Below are 20024 nucleotides of genomic sequence, written 5' to 3'. Positions count from 1 at the left end.
TGTGTGTACTTCCAAGTTATAGTTGAAGCAGGTAATGGCATGTTATATATTAACATACCAATGATCATATATCATTTAAAAAGGAAAAACTTCAACTTATGGACTAATTTAAAAATACTCTCAAGAGTATTATGGAATTAAGTTGAAAATGAACATTGAATGACATAGAGCTGTCTTATTACAGCAAGTTTATTGATTGTGGGTGTGTCGTTAAAAGTATTTCACCTGTCAGTAAACCTACAGAGTGCTTCCAAACTTACTTCATTTCATGGATTGTAATCCTTCCCACATTTAGGCCTCCTACATGCCTGCATTTTCCTTTTAGTTCCCTTTTCTTAACTTGGCCTATTTGGATATTATGGCTAGTGTTTATTTCAATTTCTTTCCACATGGGTAATAAATGTCAACCCTCCACCACATTCCTTCCATTGGAATATCTGTAGTTTTGACTCCTTACCAATTCCAGAGAGGAAGGTAATCAAATATATATGAATATAGCTTTATCAAAAACTTCAAATATAATACAAAAACTGGAACTAAAGATATGCAAATAAGATAATTTTTACTTTCAGACAATAGCTAGAAAATCTGAGAAAAAAAAAAGCACACAAATGAGACTATGCATTGAGGACAACCATAGAGACAATTCATGCTGTGTTTTTGTTTCAAAGTAAGCAATGTGAATAGAAATTCCAGCTGAGCATCATTCATTTAAATTTAGGATTTTTTAGAATTGATAAAACCATCAATTCATTCTTACAAATGGCTCAAAATGCTTCCTGTGGCATTTTGAAATGTGTTCTGTGTTCACTTTCAATACCTCTTGGAGGTTACTGGGAAAAACAATGTGTTTACAAGGTTTTAATAGAACAAAGAGTGTATCTGTCAGCTCTACCACAAATTTAGGCATTGGTGCCTCTGATCATCAATTTGCTTAGCTTTGCTCCTGACTCACAAGAATGTTAAGTACTCAAGGGATTAAATTCTTCTCCTTTGGGGTTCTGTGCACAAATAGGCTGATTTGGTCTAGTAATCAAATGAGATTTGCTTTATAAGACGATATGAGGACAATTACTAAAACTAAACGCAAATAGAAAGAGGAGCTGGCTCTCCAGCCAAAGGGATTGCTAGTGTTTCAGAGGTGGGAGATAAAGACTATTTATAATAGCCAATCCACTCTAAATGAGAAAAATACCTGCACAATTCTCAGAGAAAGTCCTAGGCTAAAATCTTCCCATGAAATACTAGACATATTATGAAGTGAAGTAATACAAGCGTATTTGAAGTCCTGTCTTTTATGTCCTACAAACATAGCTATGGATTAACAATATAGAATATCAACAATATAGAATTCCCAAGAACTTTTTACAAGTAAAAGAATATTACACCCCAAAATGGGAAGAATATGTGAAAAATGTAAACATTTCTTATTTTCATTCTAATATCTTATATTTTTCTACTTTATATCCACATCCAGAAAAATGTTGGGTATGGAGGTAAAACTTTATTTAATTACATTACTCATGACTCTTAACAGAAGCTGCATAATGTAATGTTAACTCATTACATGTGTTAGGCAGTGCCATGTATACTGAAGGGCTAATAAAATAATATACAGTTTTATAATAGCATAGTTTATAGATGCAAAAATAACATAAATAGTAATGAAATGTTAACGGACTAGGAATGTTTAAATTCTACATATTTTTAGCAAAATATATATTCAGAAGTATCATGTTATATACATGATAATGACTTTAAAGTGAAAACTAAAGTTCCAGAGATGTTTCTTCTTCATTTTTCCTTGACATTCTTCTAAAAATTTCTATGACTTTTTATACACCAAAAATATGTTTTAGAGGTTTAGAAGGAAACTTTAAAGAACTGAAATGCTAGTGCTTGCTTTGGCAGAACATATACTAAAATAAGAACTGAAATGCTATTTTCAAAATCTTTTTTTTTTCATTAAGTTTATTGGTACATTTTAGGCATACAATATGATGACACTCATCATTGGGATCTTGTACCTTTACATGATATATCTTGGTTCTTATTTTTTCCACATTTCCCTGCCCTCTCTTCAACCCTTCCAGTCCTTCCTATTTACAAAGACTTTGTTTCCATTTTTTTCTTTTCTCATATTTTTTCCTTTCCCTTCTTTACTAAATCTTAAATAATAATTATACAAATATCTATGGAAATTTGGCTTGAAAATTATCATTCTTGTTAATTTTTATTAGTTATTTTGGCACACTAATGAGTTTAATAGTCTAAAGAATTTTTCTTAAAATATTTTGAAAAAGCAAAAAAATCCACAAAAATTTTTTGATAGTCTTAAAACAATTTTAGAAAATCTAGAATGTTAAGGTTTGATTGTTTTCAAGTAGATATATATATGTGTGTGTGTGTGTGTGTGTGTGTATCTCTCTCTCTATATATATAAATATAGATATCTATAGACAGATAGATAGATAGATAGATAGATTTTTTTTTTTTTGGTACTGGGAATCAAATTCAGGGCCTTGTGATTGCCTTGTGATTGCCTTATGATTGCCAGACAGGTTCTATATCACTGAGCTACATTCCTGGCCCTGGTGTGTATTTTTATAGGTGTCAAGTGTACAGTTCTTTAAATAAATCAAGTAACAAAATTTTCCCAATTTCCTCTGGGACACAGATGCAGGAGTATCGCAAGTTCAAGCTGAGCCTGGGAAATTTAGCAGAAAATTAAAAAGTAAAAGAAGGGCTGAGGGGCCGGGGATTTAGCTTAGTGGTTCTGCTTCCTGCTCTGTAAGCACAAAGACCCAAGTTTGATCCCTGGTACCAAAAAAAGAAAAAAAAAAAAAAAATCTCAATTTGTTCTATACGCTAAAACTTTTTTTCCAACAAGCACTTACCTTTGCACTCATTATTAAAACTTTATTTTTATTTTGAAGGGATAGATTGTGTTTATTTTTGGTAAATATTTTCTAGTTATTGTACAACAAAATAGTTTTCACTATAATGACAACAGAATTGTTAAAGTACTGTCATTTATCAACAGTTCATCTTAAAACTCAAGTGTTTTGATACTTTTACTAGCAAACATCTGCATAAATCAATTACCAGCAAACCTTTGTATTAAAATGACTGTCATAATCTCCATCTGACTACTAAGTACTCTAAGAGAATAAAATCTATGAATCTATTTAATATTCAAAATCTGATGAAAGCAAATCAACTCTTTCTGATTGTGGAATATCCCTCAGGCTACCTACTGTATTTGCCTAGGGCTGTGGTGTTTGACCATCTGATAAACTGTCCAAGAAAGAGCACTGTTTATATCTTAATATTATATATTTTAATTTTAAATATGTTCCTTATTTTTAGAAAAAAATAGAAATACTTAACAAATATTTTCTTCTTTGGAGATCATGGAATGGAGGGATTCTAAATCAATAAAAAGAATATTAGATATTAGAGAAGAAACAAGTTTAAAGAAGTATGGACTGAGGAGAAAGAAAGGAAAATAAATCCTTAATAAAGGTGACATTTTGTGGTATGAGATTCAATGCATCTTTCAACTCCAGAGTTTAAAAAAAATTGGTACATAGTGTTGGAATGAAGTTTACAGGAAAAAGAAAAGGCAGAGATAATCACAGTTAAAGGAAAAAAACTGAAACAAAGAAATAGTTTGATAATAGGTAACAGGGTTGACTATTTGCCTATGTAAGGTCAAATACTCAGCTTAATTTTGTCCAGCAAGTTTTCTTTAATATGATGCTTTGGGGATTTATCTGTATTATTGTGTACATTAGAATTTTATGGATAATGTAACAAAATTGTTGAATTAAAATAACATATGTTTATTCGTTATAGCTCTGGAGGTCTAAAATCCAAAATATTTTAAGGATCTAGAAGCAAATTGTCCTCAGGAGGGAAGTTTCTTCTGGAGGTTCCAGGACATAATCAATTTCTTGTTACTTCCAGATTTCAAAGGCTGACCACATTTCTTTGCTCTCAATTTTATCCTTCCAATCTTTGCTTCTGTCATACTTTCTTCCTTTCTGATCGTCTGCCTCCTTCTAATAAGGTCCACTATGATTACAACAAATACACACAGTTAAGACAGGATAATGCTTCCCGTTTCATGATCCTTAGTTAAATCACATTCACGGAGTTCCTTTTAACAGTTTAAGTAACATCCTCAGGTTTGGGGGATTAAGACATCGAGATCTTTAGGGTTAATTAATTTTTATTGCTGAATAGTATTTTATTGCATGGATTTATCTCAGATTGTTTGTTCATTCACCTGTAGTTGGATGTTTACATCAGTTCCTGTTTTAGGTTATTTTGAATAAGCTACTGTGAAAATTATTGAATAAGTCATAACATGGAAACAGTTGTCATTTTTATGGTGTGAATATCTAGGAGTGACATACCTGGGTTATAAAATAAGTATATAAAAAATAAATAAAATAAAATAAGTATATGTTTGATTTTATATACAACATTCAAACTGATTTCCAAATTGTCTGTACCATTTTCTGTTGTCCTCAGAAATGTATGAACATTCTGCTTGCTCAGCATTCTTGTCAGAAATTCAAATTCTCAAGGGTCTTTCCATTAGACTTCCTTTCCTTTCCTTTCCTTTCCTGTCCTGTCCTTTCCTGTCCTTTCCTGTCCTTTCCTGTCCTGTCCTGTCCTGACTTTTCTGTCCTTCCCCTTCCCTTTCCCTTCCCTTCTCTTTCCTTTCTCTCTATTGTTTTTCTAGTATGTGAGATGGTATTCTCATTAGGTTTTTAATTTCATTTCTCTAATGAAGCTCTCTGCACTTCATCAGGTAGGGTGATGTGCAAAGGAGGGCTGTATGGTGAAAGCAGACTCAGTAAAGATGAGCTGTAGAGATAATAATCTCTGAGGGTCCTCTAGACATCTCAACATGGACACACACGCTTCAACTTCTGAGGTCCATCAACTTCTGGTCTTAATTTTTATAAAATTCTGTGCTTCTTTTCCATTAAAAAACACTATTATATAAATTGATTTAGACAGGCTAGTGGATTTGCCCAGGGTGTACCTATGAGTGATTTCAAAGTCTATTCTTTCTCAAGTTCTCTAAGCTACTACTGATGTACTTTTCTGAGAATATTAACATTAGCCAATTTTTAATGTAGTATCTTTTTTTAAAATGGCACTGCTCATAATCTTTTTTTAAAAGAAGAATTCTCCTGCTAGGAAAGGTAATACTTGTATTAAAAACAGTATTTTTTTTAACCAAGCAAATTTTGAAATAAAAATTCAGGTTATGTCCAAAAGAGAGGATGGTAGATTGGGGATTATCCATGATGTTGAGATGAACTTGCAAATGGGAAGGGAACCAAGAGGTGGAGGAAGTGGATGGAGAGGGAGGGGAAGGGGACATAAAAAGAATTAAGATGTGCTATGTACATGTACAAATTCCCAAGATAAATATAACCATCATATATTACAAATATGTACTAACAAAGATTTTAAAAATAATTTACAAAACCAGGGCCAGGAATTTAGCTCAGTGGTGCTGGTGCCTGTGTGGCAAGCACAGGGTCCCGAGTTTGATCACTGGTACTGAAAAAAACATACAAAACCATTAACAAAGTAAAAATATGCACTGTGGTGTCATAATAGAGTAACAAGGGAGATACTTTTTAAAGATTTCCATAGCAGGATTACTTTCCTAATCTTTTAATGCCTCTTCCCTTTTATCCAGCATAAACTCAATGTGAGGCCTCACCTTAATAATCTAATCATGAAGAGATATCTCACTTGAAGAGGTAATTTGTTAATTATTTACAACTAGACAAAAGAGTTTGAAATAACACACATGTCCTTGCTGACCCACACCTTGCTCAGCCTATAGTGTCACTACCTTCTTCTTTCCCATAAAATCGAGCCTAGAGGAGTTACTCCATGTCAGTCTTCAAGGTCAGCCTGAAGAATTGTCTCTAAAGAACAGTGCAGTTGAATATTAACACCTGTAATTTTGAGCACCTGGCTTTGCAGCTTTGATTTTGGGGACTCATATTTCAAATTGATTTTTTTCTCTATGATTTCTTTGTTGTTAAATTGAAGTATGGCTTTTAGTATGATGTACACACCAGAAATGAATGTTAAATAATTTGTTTATCATATGTCTTTATTAACCATCCACATTTGCAGCTTTTCAGTAGGTTTCTAGTCAACAATATAATGTCACTCCTGAGAGAATGGCTGTGTCATTTTAATGCATATTCTGTCTCTCTAAGATATCAAAACATTATTTTACTTTCTCATGTTTAGTTGCTCAGGTGAATGACTGCCTTTTGAGGCACTGTCAGACTCTTCTAATGAATCTTGTGTATTTCATATAGCACATATTTAATTCACACCATTTCAAATATATTCACTAATTTGAAGACAATTTAAGTTCGTTTTTCAACAGTTTTAGAATGTAATTCTCTTTATTTTAAAGGGTATCACTTAGCTCCTAAAGCAAAATTGGAAGATGCAAACAGCCAGACTGAAACACAATCCATCCCAACAATCCATAGATAGTAGATTTCTGATTAGGTGGTAATAGATAAACAGGCTGAAAATTACAGACACTATTTATAGCAGTTAATTATAACTATACCATCTATAAAATAGAAGTCAGTTTTCAAAAATTAACAATTAACAGTGTCAAAGATGATGATGAGATAAAAAGATTTAAAACAAATGGAAAAGCTTATATGTAACTTAATAATGATTTCATATTTGTGAAACATTATTAATAGAAGATGAGAAAAGGTTATTCTTTACCTTCATTCAAACAAGAGCCAAAATAATAATAATTATAATAATCATAAACTGAAACATGAATATTTTAGGTTAGTAATAAGCATTCTTCACAGAGAAAAGTGTTAAATATACTGAACCATTTTCTCTGGAGGTATATAAAAACATAAAATGTATCATATTTTTAAATTATAGTACTTTCTGGACACTGAATAATGACCTCTAGATATCCTTTTTATTCTGGTATACTTCAATGTGCTTTTAATGTCATATATTAAAATACGTATGTTAAATTAAAAAGAAAGTTTGTCTTCAACAACTTAATGTTAAAAAATCAACTTACATAATATTGAATTTCTTTATCATTTCAAAATTCAAATCATAGATTATTTATATGAAACTATGAAGAATCACAATTGGAAAGATCAAAGATTCAGATTTTGCAAAATAATTGAGACACCTTTAAATAACGTAAACTTGAAACCAAGTAATTCTTCAAAGAACTATGTGCCCTACAAAATTTAAGTGAAATTTAACATGCTATTCTTGGGAAAATTATATGTGAGAGATACTATGTTTTGCTATACGAAGAAGTTTTACATAAAATGCTTTAGGACTCAGTCATATTAAGAGATCGTAACCACTGATGATATGAGTCATTTCCCACAATTTTTTGCAGATGGGTCAAAATGTTAACAGAATATTTTAATTTTTCCTTTTCCAACAGAACTATAGTCATACAATTCAAGTATATGAAATTATTACTATTCCTCAGGTGCTATTTTGCAGTAAATATTACTGTTAGGTTAATTATGATAATTAATTTTAGGTGTTGATTTGAGTAGATTAAGAAATGCCTAGAGACTAAGGCATTATTTTTGGTATTTCTATGAAAGTATTTCCAATAAAAATTGTCATTGAGGGGTCAGGGATTTAGCTCAGTGACACTGTGACTACCTTGCAAGTGCAAGGTCCTGAGTTCAATCCCTGGTACCCAAAAGAAAAAAAAATTGGCACTGAGTCTGAGCAAATTAAATACAGAAGATACCCTTCTATGTGAGTAAGCACTATCCAAACAGTTTGCGGCCCAATGAACAAAAACACAGGAAATACAGATAAGTCTGTCTCTCCTCCCCTAGAGCTTGGGATACAGTCTCCTCCTCTGCCCTTGACCATCAGAATTCCAAGATCTCTGGTCTTTGGACACCAGAATTCAGACCAATGCCCTCCTAGTCCCATCCTGAGTCTGTTTCTTAGAACATTGTACTTAGAAAGAGCCATGCTACCAAAATCTCAAGGACTCTAGCTTACCAATAGCTTATTGTGGAACCTCTTAGCCTTTGTAATAATGTGAGCTAATTTCCCTAATAAGTTTCCTCTCATAAGTGTATTTATCTGTCTATCAATCTATCTATCCATGTCATATTATTTCTATATCTGAAAAACCCTAACACACTGCATTACACCTTTTTATTTAGATCTTATAATATTTGTTTCTATTTATACATAGGTATTTCTCTACTTTCTATGTTAAAAAAAGAGGAAGTACCAAAAATACTTCTGACAACTGAAGTTCTTAATATAATATTATAATGGGATATATGATAATAAAATAATGAAGGCAAAACAAAAGATGATAATACACCTTTTACTTATGGAATAACAAAGCATTTAATAGATCCTCAGTTTGTTACTGATTGACAATAGTGATTAAAATACGAAGGAAGAATGATCCAGTCATTTCTGTTTATAAACTCTCTTATAAAAATACTTTATCTGGACAGAGTGGCTCACATTTATAATCCTTGCAACCTGGGAGGCTAAGGCAAAAAAGATGGCAAGTTCAATCCCAGCCTAGGGAAAACTGAGTGACTTAGTGAGATCTTGACTCAAAATAAAAAATTATAAAGGCTGAGTATATAGCTTATTGTGAAGACTGTGAGTTCAAATATAAACACCACACACAAAAATGAAAAGAAAAGGAAAAAAACCCCAAAGCTACTTATGTCTGATAAGCCAATATTTCCAAAACAAATGCATCATCCTTGGAACTGATTTGACAGAGAACACAACAGAAACCTTAAAATCTAAAGCAGAAAAAGTTGCCAGTTTGAGGTTATACTGATTTAATAGATGAAATATTCTAATGTAAGAAGTAACTTGTGATTATTTGGATATTCATTAGTTAAATATTTTTAGCAATAGGATAAAACTATTATTAGGATATAAAAATAGTGAAAGTCACAATCATTACTTTGGTTGTAACAATAAATTAGTAAATCTCCATGGAAACAAGTTATGAAGAAAGAAATGAAGTCAATGAAAAAGTGTAAGAAAGATACATGAAGATAATATGTTAAAACTTTCAAGAAAATTTATTGTACAGGTTTATTCCTACATTAAAAGATACTGTATAGCTGCTATCACCAGATCTGAGAATAACATCAAGGTGTACTGAATCCAACAGAAAAAACAAACAAATATGGTAGTTTGCATCATGGATTAGTTTGGTGGGATTGGGAAATGCCAACCTGATAAGAAATTATAACCTTACACAGGTACCCATACCCCCAGTAAAATGAATGTTAGTTACTATATAACCAAATACATAAACCAATGTACACATTTCACAGTAAAAATGGTCTGATGGGTACAGATCTGTGGTAGAGTATTTCCATAGCATGGTAAAGGTACTGGATTTGATCCAAACACTGAAAAAAATTAAATATTAAAAATAAAATTGCACACAGTAAATAATTATAAAATTGTTCATTAAAAATTAAAATACTTGAATATTTTCACTACAGGTAAGATAATTCTTTACAATTTTCACCAAAAAAATTATATTTGATAATTTACAAGTATTTTGGTTACTTTCTTGTTTCTGGGACAAAATACTTGACACCCATAAGTTAGAAAGAAAGGCAAGCAGGAAGCAGCAGCATTCTTTCTTCTTTCCCCTTTTAGTCCATCCAGGCTACAAGTGTATTGATTGGTGCCACCTACAGCCAAGGTAAATCCATCATCCACACTCAGAAATATGCTAAACCAATCAGCATCACACACCCATGATCCAATCACTCCCAAGCTCCACCTATGAGTGCATGAAGCTTTGGAGGGACATCTGGATATAAACCGTAACAATAAGAATCAGCCCTTTGGGTTTCCAGTGAAAAGCTTATAAACAAATATTAATATCAAAATTCTGTTAGCCCTGACACCACCAATGTCACTCCACCAATCTCACAATCCTCTTTGAATTGATCCAAGATATGAAAGTCTCTAAGATTGCATAATATAATGTTATTTCTGTGCTAAAGATGAATATCATAGACAGGTCTACATTAATATGAGCACAACTTTCCTATTATGTTCATTTAGTCTTTGGTTCATTCTATCTTTTTTGTAGTTGTAATAGAAGTTTTCATACTTTCAAATTGTTCAAAATAAACTTTTAAATCTACAAATACATTTGCTACAGGGACTTTTATTCTTATACTAAATCCTGTCTAAAAACTACAAATGTAAAAATTACTTAGACTCTACTGAATTAGCCAAAGAATAAAATTATCTTCTGGAAATGGGAAATTTAAATGATTTTTTTCTCATCATGTTCTTAAAGGACTTTAAAAATTGTTAGATATATAATATGATCAATATTTTTATAAAATCAAATTCACATTTCAAGTCTTACTAACATAAGCTAAATCATAAAATCTTAGTTCATAATTGAATGCTCTTGAAATGTATACATATCAATATATTCAAAAAACTAACTTTTCAAAAAGTAATCTTGGTAAAGGGCAAGCTATTTATTTTCACATATAAAATAATAAGATTTATATGAATATTTGAAACCCAGTTTATATTTCTCAATTGTTCTGACTGGAAATCAACACACCTATAATTACTCTTGATCCTATGAAAATGTCTCTTTGTGGGTCAGAATTGTGTATTATTAGATTCCTAAAATAGCCAACCTAGTTTCTTCTGTGTGATAGTGCACTAATGTTTATGCCATATCTGATAAATGTTTGTTTCTTCTTCATGTACCTGATAAACATGTCTTTTCTTCTGAAAAGAAAAATATCTTATGTATGTGGCAATTTAATTATGATTGAAGCTCAATCCCCAGTCTCCTTGTTTTCTTTCACACTTAGAACTAAGCCAGTAGCTGAGGAAACATGACCTGAACGGTATATTTTTAAAAGCCATGGCAGGTAAGAAGTGTTAGAAATAAGGAAACATGTAGAATTAAGTAAAATAGACACAGTGTTTCTTCAAGAATTTTCTATCATGTGGTCCTATTTTAATCCTGAGATTTTGATATCCTCCAACAATTGTGATTTCCCATGACAGAAAATTTCCCACTAGCAAACCTACCCAAGTCCACCTCACAGAAGGTGCCTGTCATTGTATACATTGTCTATTATTATGAAAGCAACTTCCAAAATGATCATGATTTCAAACCAAAAAAATTTGGGGGGGTACCAGGGATCAAACTCAGGAATTTGTGCATGCAGGGCAGGCATGGCACCACTGAGCTAAAACCTCGGCCTCAAACAAAATATTTTTTATCTCATGGTTCATTTAGTTCAGGAATCTGTTTAGCTCAGAGGTTTTAGTTCAATGTGTTTTAAGAAACAGGAAATTGCACTTTAATGTTGTAATCACATTAAAGATTAACTAGCGAAAGTGTCCTAAATTCATTCATGTGCTGTTGCCAAGCTCCATGTCCTCCTTGGTTTTTGCCTGATGCCTGAGTCACCTCCCATTGCTGGACACAATACCCAACATTCATAACTTTAAAAAGGAGACATTTAATATGGTTCATGTTTTCAGTCCCTGGTTAACTGTGTCTAGGGCATAAAGGGCATAATAGAAAGTTCTGGGAGTGGAAAGCTGTTCATATTATGGTAGCCATAAAGCCGAGTGAGAAGGGAGGTTGGGTAGGAGATATACCCTTCTAGCTAATGCCCCCAGTGACTCACCTACAACCAGACATCCCCTCCTAACAATGCAATTAGCTTTGAACTGATCCATGGATTAATCCACTAGTGACTCTGCTGCCCCCATAATTCAATCACCTACTAATTATCTCACCTCTGCATACATGAGACCTTTGAGGACACACCAGATATAAACCATACCATTTCCCCTATGTGCCACCCTCAAAAAAATTTATATCATGTCTTTATTCAGTCATCTAGTCCATGTCTAAGAGTTGCAAAAGTCTTAGTTCCTGCAGTGCAGAAATATCCAAGTCAAAAATTTCCTCTGAAACTCAAGACATACTCTCAGCTTCGAGCACTTGAAAAACACCAAAGAGAAACTTAAGCATTGCCAAGATACAATGGCACAGGTTAAACATTACCATTCCAAAAGGGAGGAAGAGGGGGATAGAAAGGTATGAGACCAAAGCAAGCCCTAAACTCAGCTGGGCAAACATTAAATTCAGTAGCTCTGTGTCCAGCTCTTGGGTCAAGTTGTGGTGAAATGTGAACTCTAGGGAGCATGGATGGCCCTGCCTCTACAGGATCACCAGTTGTACTCTCATAGCCTCTCTTGGAGTGGCTTTGCTCACTGCTAGTGACTTTCCTCAGCAGATATTCCATGTTCCTGGCATCTCCAACTTCCTGGGGTCTCCACTGTACTTTTGTCTTCACAGGGACATACTTCTTATCTCTTAAATCTCTGGCTTGGCTTATCTCTGAAATCTGAGTGAAAGCCTCCTGACTCAGCAACTCTTGTATTCTATTTGCCTATAAAACTAACACTTTGTGGATAATGCCAAGGTCTGCTGTCAGCTCTAGCAGTAGTCTAGCTCCCTTGAGTCATGGTTACAGTGGTCTGTGAGTGCCTAAATGGCTTAATTCTTAATATTTCCCTCAGAATGAGCTTGAGCATCCTGGGGGTTTCTTTTTTCTTTTTTTAAATTTAATTTTATTGGTACATTTTAGGTATACAATATAATGGTTCTGCACAGCAAGAGAAACCACCAACAGAGTGAAGAAACAACCCACAATGTGGGAAAAAAATTTCACCTGCTGCTCCTCAGGCAAAGGTCTACTATCTAGAATCTATAAAGAACTTAAAAAATCAGACCTCCCAAATTTAAAGATCAAATCCAAAAATGGGCATCTGGAGTGAACAGACATTTCTCAGACAAAGAAGTAGAAATATCAACTAAACATATGAAAAAATGTTCAACATCAGTGGTCATTCAAGAGATGCAAATGAAAACAATGTTGAGATTCCACCTCATCCCAGAAAGAATGGGTGCTATCTTTTAAGTAAAAACTTTATAAATTTCTATTTGCAGATTCCTAAAATGCCCTTAAGCTGTCTTTTCTATGGTCGTGATGCAAAGCACTTGGCTTCTTTTAATTTATTTTTTTAATTTTTGGTTTTTTTGAGACAGAGCCTTGCTACAATATTTGCCTAAAAATAAGACAAGCCTGGAAAACAAGTTCTAGCATGATTTTAGTTGAGACATTCTCTATTACTTTCTTTCCAGGTTGGTCTTATTTTCAAGGAAACAGGATATGTAATCCAAGCTGGTCTTGAACTCATTATATAGCCCAGACTAGTCTTGAGCTCACAGAAAAAGTCTTGCCTCCACCTTCTGAGTGCTGGGAATACAGCAGTGTGCCACTACACTTGGAGAGATTTTTAAATGTTACTCTTTTCAGCAATTACATCTCCCCTTTGCTACAACTTTTCAGATGTTTCTTTTTCTTGCAAGACTGAAAAGTCTTAAATATACTTTATTCTTCTCTTTTTCAGTGTAGAACTCACTAAAAGTAGCAAAGTTCTCATGCTACAGCCTAAATATGGGTCTGACTTAAAATTTGTCTTTACCAGATTAGTTGGTCTACTGCCCTTAATTTCAGTCCCCCCACAAAGTCTCAGGACTTGGGCAAGATGTGGACAAATTGCCTACGAAAACATATGAGACTCAAGTATAACTGCCAATAGAGTCCTTGTTCCCAACTGAAACCTCCTGAGCCTTGCCTTTACCATCTGCATTTCTATTAGTAATCTGGTCTTCTGAGCTTCAACAAAAATTTCTACCTTTTCTCTGCTTATAGCATTCTCCAGTTTCTCTAGTTAATATCTTCAAACCTTTCCAAACTCTTCTAACAAACAAGCTCCAAAGGTTTCTGAACCACATGTCACAGTAATGATCCAACTTCTCTAGTATCAAAATCTGTCTTAATCAGTTTCTGTTCATTGGATACAATACCTAACACCCACAATTTAAAAGAGGAGAGGTTTTTTTTTTTTTTTTTAGGTTTGTATTTTTAGTCTAAAGTTCTCTAAAGCAGAAATGGCATGGTGTAAGGGTCCGGAAGAGAAAAGCTGCTTACATCATGTTAGCCAGGAGCAGAATGGGAAGGGAGGAGCCAGGAAGGGAGACATACCCTTCCAGAAAGCCTTCAGTGCCCCACCTCCAACCAAGACACACCTCCTAACTATATATACCTCTGAGCTCATCCATGGATTAATCCACTGTTAAGTACAGCAACCCCATGATCCAGTCATCTTCCGCTTCTCTGTCGCTGAACACTGAGACCTTTGGGGGACGCCCATGATCTAAACCATAACAGCTGAGAAATCAATTCTTCACCATCTGAACCACTCAGATATGGCAGCTCTGCTTTGATTTCCTCAAAGCACATGAGTGAGAATGTAACAGACACCCAAAACTGTCAACAGTTCTTTGGTAAGCTACTGTCAGAAATAATCATATATTGTTGCAGCATGGTAGCACATGCCTGGAATCCCAGTACTTGGAAGGCTGAGGCAGGAGGATTACTGTGAGCTCAAGGCCAGCTTAGACTGCGCAGTGAGTTCAAGGCCAGGTTGAATTATATAATGAGACCCTGTCTCAAAAACAAAACAAAAAAAATCAAAATATAAATAGCAAAACATATTTTTGCTATATTTTATTCATTAGAAGCAAGTCAATAAATCAGTCATACATAAAGTGAGAGAATGACATACGTGTGCAAATATAAAAGAGGTAGGAATTATTATGGACTGCTTCTGAGGCAGGTGATTACAACCATGTTCCAAAAAAAAAAAGTGTGTCTTCATTTTATCTCTTACTTAAATATTGAAAGGGAAAATTAGCCTAAATTGTTGAATGTGTTTATGTCCTATATTTAGGCTCTAGGAAAAATCAGAAGACAACAAAGTAAGTACCATAAAGACAAACATTTCAAAAGTGATAGAATAAAGTGACAATTTGCTGACTGCATGAGGGATTAATCATTTTAAGTTGTCAAAGATTTATTTGAGATCTGAGGAAATACATTTGAGATGAGAACTGAATGGTACAGATTTTTGCATAATTGATCAAAATTAAGACTCAAATATAAGTTTGTAGGAAACCAGTTCAAATAAATAGACGTATATAGATTAAAAATAAAGAGTTGGAGAAAAATGTACTAACACTGATTGAAAGGGTGGAAGTAATTATATAATTTCAAAGACAGTAGAATTCAAGGGAAGGAAATTATTAAGGATGAATAGGACCATTACATAATGACAAAATAATCACTACTTCACAAAGGCATAACAATCTTTAATATGTATGTTCATAAAAAGAAAGCATCAAAATACGATTGAAAAACCTGATAAAAATGCTAATTGCCTGGATTTGATTGGTACATATTGTACACATGTATTGAAATATAAAATTATACCCCATAAATGTGTCTAATATTACATGTTACATAAAATGGGGGGGGCTTGCTACAACTGCAAGGAAAAGTTGATGAATCCACTATTAAAGCTGTGGAGTTAAACATCCCTCCATCAGAAATAACCAGTAGACAATCACTAATGCTACATTTGAAAACAAATTGCTGAAAATTAAAAGTCAACATCACTATCAATAATGGAGTCTAAAGACTACTTCATTCAATGATGGTAGACAACTACACGTTCTTCTCTTTTTTTTTTTTTTTGGTGCCAGGGATCGAACTCGGGTCCTTGTGGCTTGCAAGGCAGGCACCAGAACCACTGAGCTAAATCCCCAGCCCTACACATTCTTCTTAAGCTCTAATGGAACATACAACAAGATAGACCACATGTGGTGCATAAAATGCACCTTAACAAATTTAAATGTTTGCAAATCGTATGATATCTATCCTCAGCTCCTTTTGGTTATTACTGTAGCTTTTGCAAAGTTAGGTACTATTTCCTTTTCTCCATTCAGTGTCTAGGGCACCTTCTACCTAGTATACCTCCATCCTTCTCTCTTCCATATGTGAGTCCATTCTTATCTACTCTGAGGCTGTTGTGTAAGCCTATTTTTAGTCTTTCTGCCATATACTGGTATGTGAGTATTTGTTCCACCTTTATCACAAGAAAGTTGAACAGAAAAAAAGTGGTCTTGAAAAATAATGTGAAGATGTAAGGAATATGTACAGGAATGATGCAGATTAATATTTAGAGATACAATTGTATTATGTATCTTATATGATTTATGTAACTCAAAGACTGAAAAGAGGAAAAAATAGCCTTTGGTTTATGTTGGCTATGTTCTACACAGCATGGAGACAGTGTTCACATTAAAAAGAACTACAATCCTTCAAGACAGATGTTTATAAATGAGGAAACTAAACTTCAAATTAGTTAAGAGATTTGTCAAGTATTACATAATAAGAAAAATAGAATTAAAGCCAAGATTCTGTTGGCTTCTAAAGTAGCCCCACAGTTTTCTATATTTTATTTATATTTCTATAGAAGTTAAAAAAATCTATTTGTCTAAATTTATTTATTTTCTTATTTTAGATTTTTGTATGTGACTAGAAGAAAGTCATTTTTTACTGGAGTTAATATTTTAAATGAAAAATTTCATGGGCAATGAATTAATCTATATTAAAACTCAATAAATATTAGATTTTACAAGTAAGACAAGATAGAACTCTTTTTTATCTTATGCCATTCCCTCTACTACAGAAGACCAAAAAAAAGTTAATATTTTAATATTATTCATGATCCACTGTAGTTACCATTTCAAATGATTAGATGAATCATAGTTTCCAAGTTAGTATGTAGATGTTACTGAGTTGAGATCATTGGAAAATCAGGAAGAGAAAAGATTGTGGAGAGGAATAGATAATAAAAGGTAATATTCATTGCATTTACTTTTTATAAGCATCTATCATTGGCATGTTACAGAAAGCTTTGCATGTATTATCTAACTCATAATATTATGAGCCATTATGTTTTCAAATTCATTCTGTGAATTAGATATTGTAATGGTCCAGTTTTATAAATGATGAAACAAAACAGAGAATGCTTAATAAAATTTTTTTCTTTTCCTTTCTTTTTTCCTTCCTTCCTTCCTTCCTTCCTTTCTTCCTTCTTTCCTTTCTGTTGGTTGGTTTGTTGGTTTTGCAGTACTGGTGTTCAAACTCAGGAGTGCTGTACCATTGAGCTACATCCCCAGACCTTTTTGTAAAAAAATTCAATTTTGAGATGAAGTCCTGCTAAATTGTCAAGGCTAGGCTCAAACTTGTGGTCTTGCCTCAGCCTCCTGATTAGCTGGAATTACAGGCCTGTGCCACTTTGCCTAGTTCTAATGCACTTTAAATATAGTAACAATTCTAATTTAAAATTTTGATTTGGTTACTTTACTAATGTTTGTTTGTGCTTCAGATCAGGGCATCAAAAATATTAAGCTGCCTATAAAGCAGGTGGGGATCTTATGAAAATGCAGATTCTGACTTAGTAAATATCAGATTGAGTCTGAGATTATACATTCAAACAAGCTCTTACATTTCATGCTTTGAAGAATAAGGCTTCATAACTTTGTAGTTTAGTAGTGGAGCACTTTCTAGATGTGAGACCATTGTTTCAATTTCCAATACTGAAAAGTAAAGAAAGAAAAGGAAAAGAAGACTTTAGATGGAAGGCGTTGACTTTTTCTATCAAGAAGAGTCATACAATTAGTGGGCCTTTCTATTGATTTTATGGGAACTGAAAATAAAATAGATGTTAATGCTTATGTTTATTAAATAATTTTCTTAACCAATAACAGCTAACTGAAGACTGTATAAGAAACAGATCATTGCAATTCCATCAGTAAGTCAGATCCCAGGGAGGGACCCGCTGTGTGGCACAGACCAGTGCAGCTACAGGCAGATCCTAGCCAGGGTGCTGCCTTGACCCAAGAGGCTCGGCACACCCACCCAAGCCAAAGATCTACCCAGAAAAGAGCTACACAGGCACAAAAGCAACAGCCAGGAGCTTGACTAATACCATTGATAAGTGCATGGAGACCCGAGCCAGAAGTCTGCGCAGACAACAGGAACTGGGGGGCACAGGTCCCACTCAAAGGTCCTCCCAGACAACAGCTACATAGGGCCCCCAGTCAGAGGTACACCTACATACCATTCCAAGGGTGCACAGGCCCCAGCCAGAAGCCTGCGAAGACAACAGGTCAACTCAGGGATCCAGAAGGCCACCACTCTGCACCCAGGTATATGTGTACTGGTGAGCAGCAGGCTAATCAGTCACTTGCTGAGAATTGAAGACCACTGGGTGAGCAAAAAGTTGCCTCAACTAAAGCACAGTAGGCTGTATCTGTTGAAATGAGAAGATGGGTAAACAAGTCTCAAAACCAGACCTCGATCACCTAAGTAAACTCCAAAGGGCAACTAGATGGAACAGTCTGATACTCAAAAACGTGGACTCCCTGATCTGGGAATGAAAGAGGACCTGGAAAAAATGAAATCAGAAATAACTTCTCAGATAACAGCAGAGATTGTGCCCATAGTACAAGACATGATTAATAAATGTAGAGTGGGCACAGATAAAAGAAAATAGAGGAGCTGAGGAACATGATGGAATCCCAACACAAGAAACAAATGGAATTGATAAAACAGATACAGATTTCCAGGAGATTAAAAACTCCCTTTAAGGCTAGGACTACAGCTCAGTGGTTCCACCACCTGCCTCACAAGCACAAGGTCTTAAGTTCAATACACAGTACCAAAAACAAAAAATTTCATTGAAAATGTATGCAGCAGAATGAGCCAATGCAAGGATAGAATTTCAGATATAGAAGAGAGGACTGCAATTAGTGACCAGGAAAAGAAAAATTTCTTAAAAATAGGGGAAAAAATATTCAGGGAGCACAAGAAATCAATTCAGCAACTGCTAGACGATGCAAAGAAGAATAACTTAAGACCGAGCTGACTCAATAAAGAAACAAGAGAGAGTGCAGATGACATAAAAAAAAAACTGTTCACAGAAGTAATGGCAGAAAACTTCCCAAATAGGGGTAAAGAACTTGATATAGAGATAAGCAAGGCATATTGGACTCCAACTAGCCATGATCAAGAAAAATCTACACATAGGCATAAAATAGGATTCCAGAAACCCAACAGAACAAAATGCTACAAGAAGTTAAAGAAAAAAATCACATACAAAGGAAAGCCCATCACAATCACAGCAGACTTGTCAACACAAACACTCAAGGCAAGAAGAGCTTGGAGTGACGTATTAAGCCCTAAAGGAAAAGAACCTCCAACCCAGACTGATGTACCCTGCAAAACTGTCTTTAAACATTGATGGAGAAAAAAGATACTTTCATAGCAAAGAGCACCTTAAGAACTTCATGAATACCAAAGCAGCACTCCAAAAAATTTTCAACAATGTCTTGGGAAAACACACCGAATCACAACACAGGAAGTCTAGCAGAATGAATCCATTGGGCATGACAAGAAATTAAACAAAATGGGGGAGAATCCAACAAAAAGAAAAGGGCATGAGAACGATAAGTCAACAAGTATGTTATAACCATCAATGTTAATGGTCTCAATTCATCAATCAAAAGAAACAAGACTGGCAGAATAGGTCAAGAAGCAAGATCCAGCAATATGAGGCATAAAAGAAACACACTTAATTCAAAAAGAAACTCATAGCCTGGAAGGTAAAGGGTGGAAAACAATACTCCATGGGACAGAAATGCCCCCAAAAAGCAGGAGTAGCTACCCTGTTTGCAGATCAAGTGGATTTCAAACCAACACTGATTAAGAGACAAAGAAGGACACTACATCCTGGTAAAGGGAACAATCCAAGAGGATGAGATGACAATCATTAATATATATTCACCAAATACTGGTGTGCCCAACCATATAAAACAATTACTAACAGACATGAAAAATCATACAGGCACTAATACAATAGCAGTGGGGGACCTCAACACCCCACTGTCACAAATATATAGA

The 20024-nt window shown here is 34.2% G+C and overlaps 2 long non-coding RNA genes across 5 annotated transcripts in view; both read right to left on the bottom strand.

Annotated features, from left to right (window-relative positions):
- The window catches only part of LOC106009238 (uncharacterized), a 601717-nt gene that overhangs the window by 328413 nt on the left and 253280 nt on the right, over nt 1–20024 (bottom strand). The gene's annotated exons all lie outside the window — the stretch shown is intronic.
- LOC147825321 (uncharacterized) lies at nt 3422–18523 on the bottom strand. The gene is made up of 3 exons (XR_015440939.1): nt 18184–18523; nt 17569–17659; nt 3422–4077 (listed from the first exon to the last, which is right to left on the bottom strand). It is a non-coding gene; the product is annotated as an uncharacterized LOC147825321 (long non-coding RNA).

This window comes from Heterocephalus glaber, unplaced genomic scaffold, assembly GCF_053883595.1.
Source record: "Heterocephalus glaber isolate CG9 unplaced genomic scaffold, H.glaber_assembly_v1.0 deba00001504, whole genome shotgun sequence".
Taxonomy (NCBI): Eukaryota; Metazoa; Chordata; class Mammalia; order Rodentia; family Bathyergidae; genus Heterocephalus; species Heterocephalus glaber.
The sequence above is the reverse complement of the archived record's forward strand: the minus strand, read 5'-3'. Positions and strand labels throughout refer to the sequence as shown.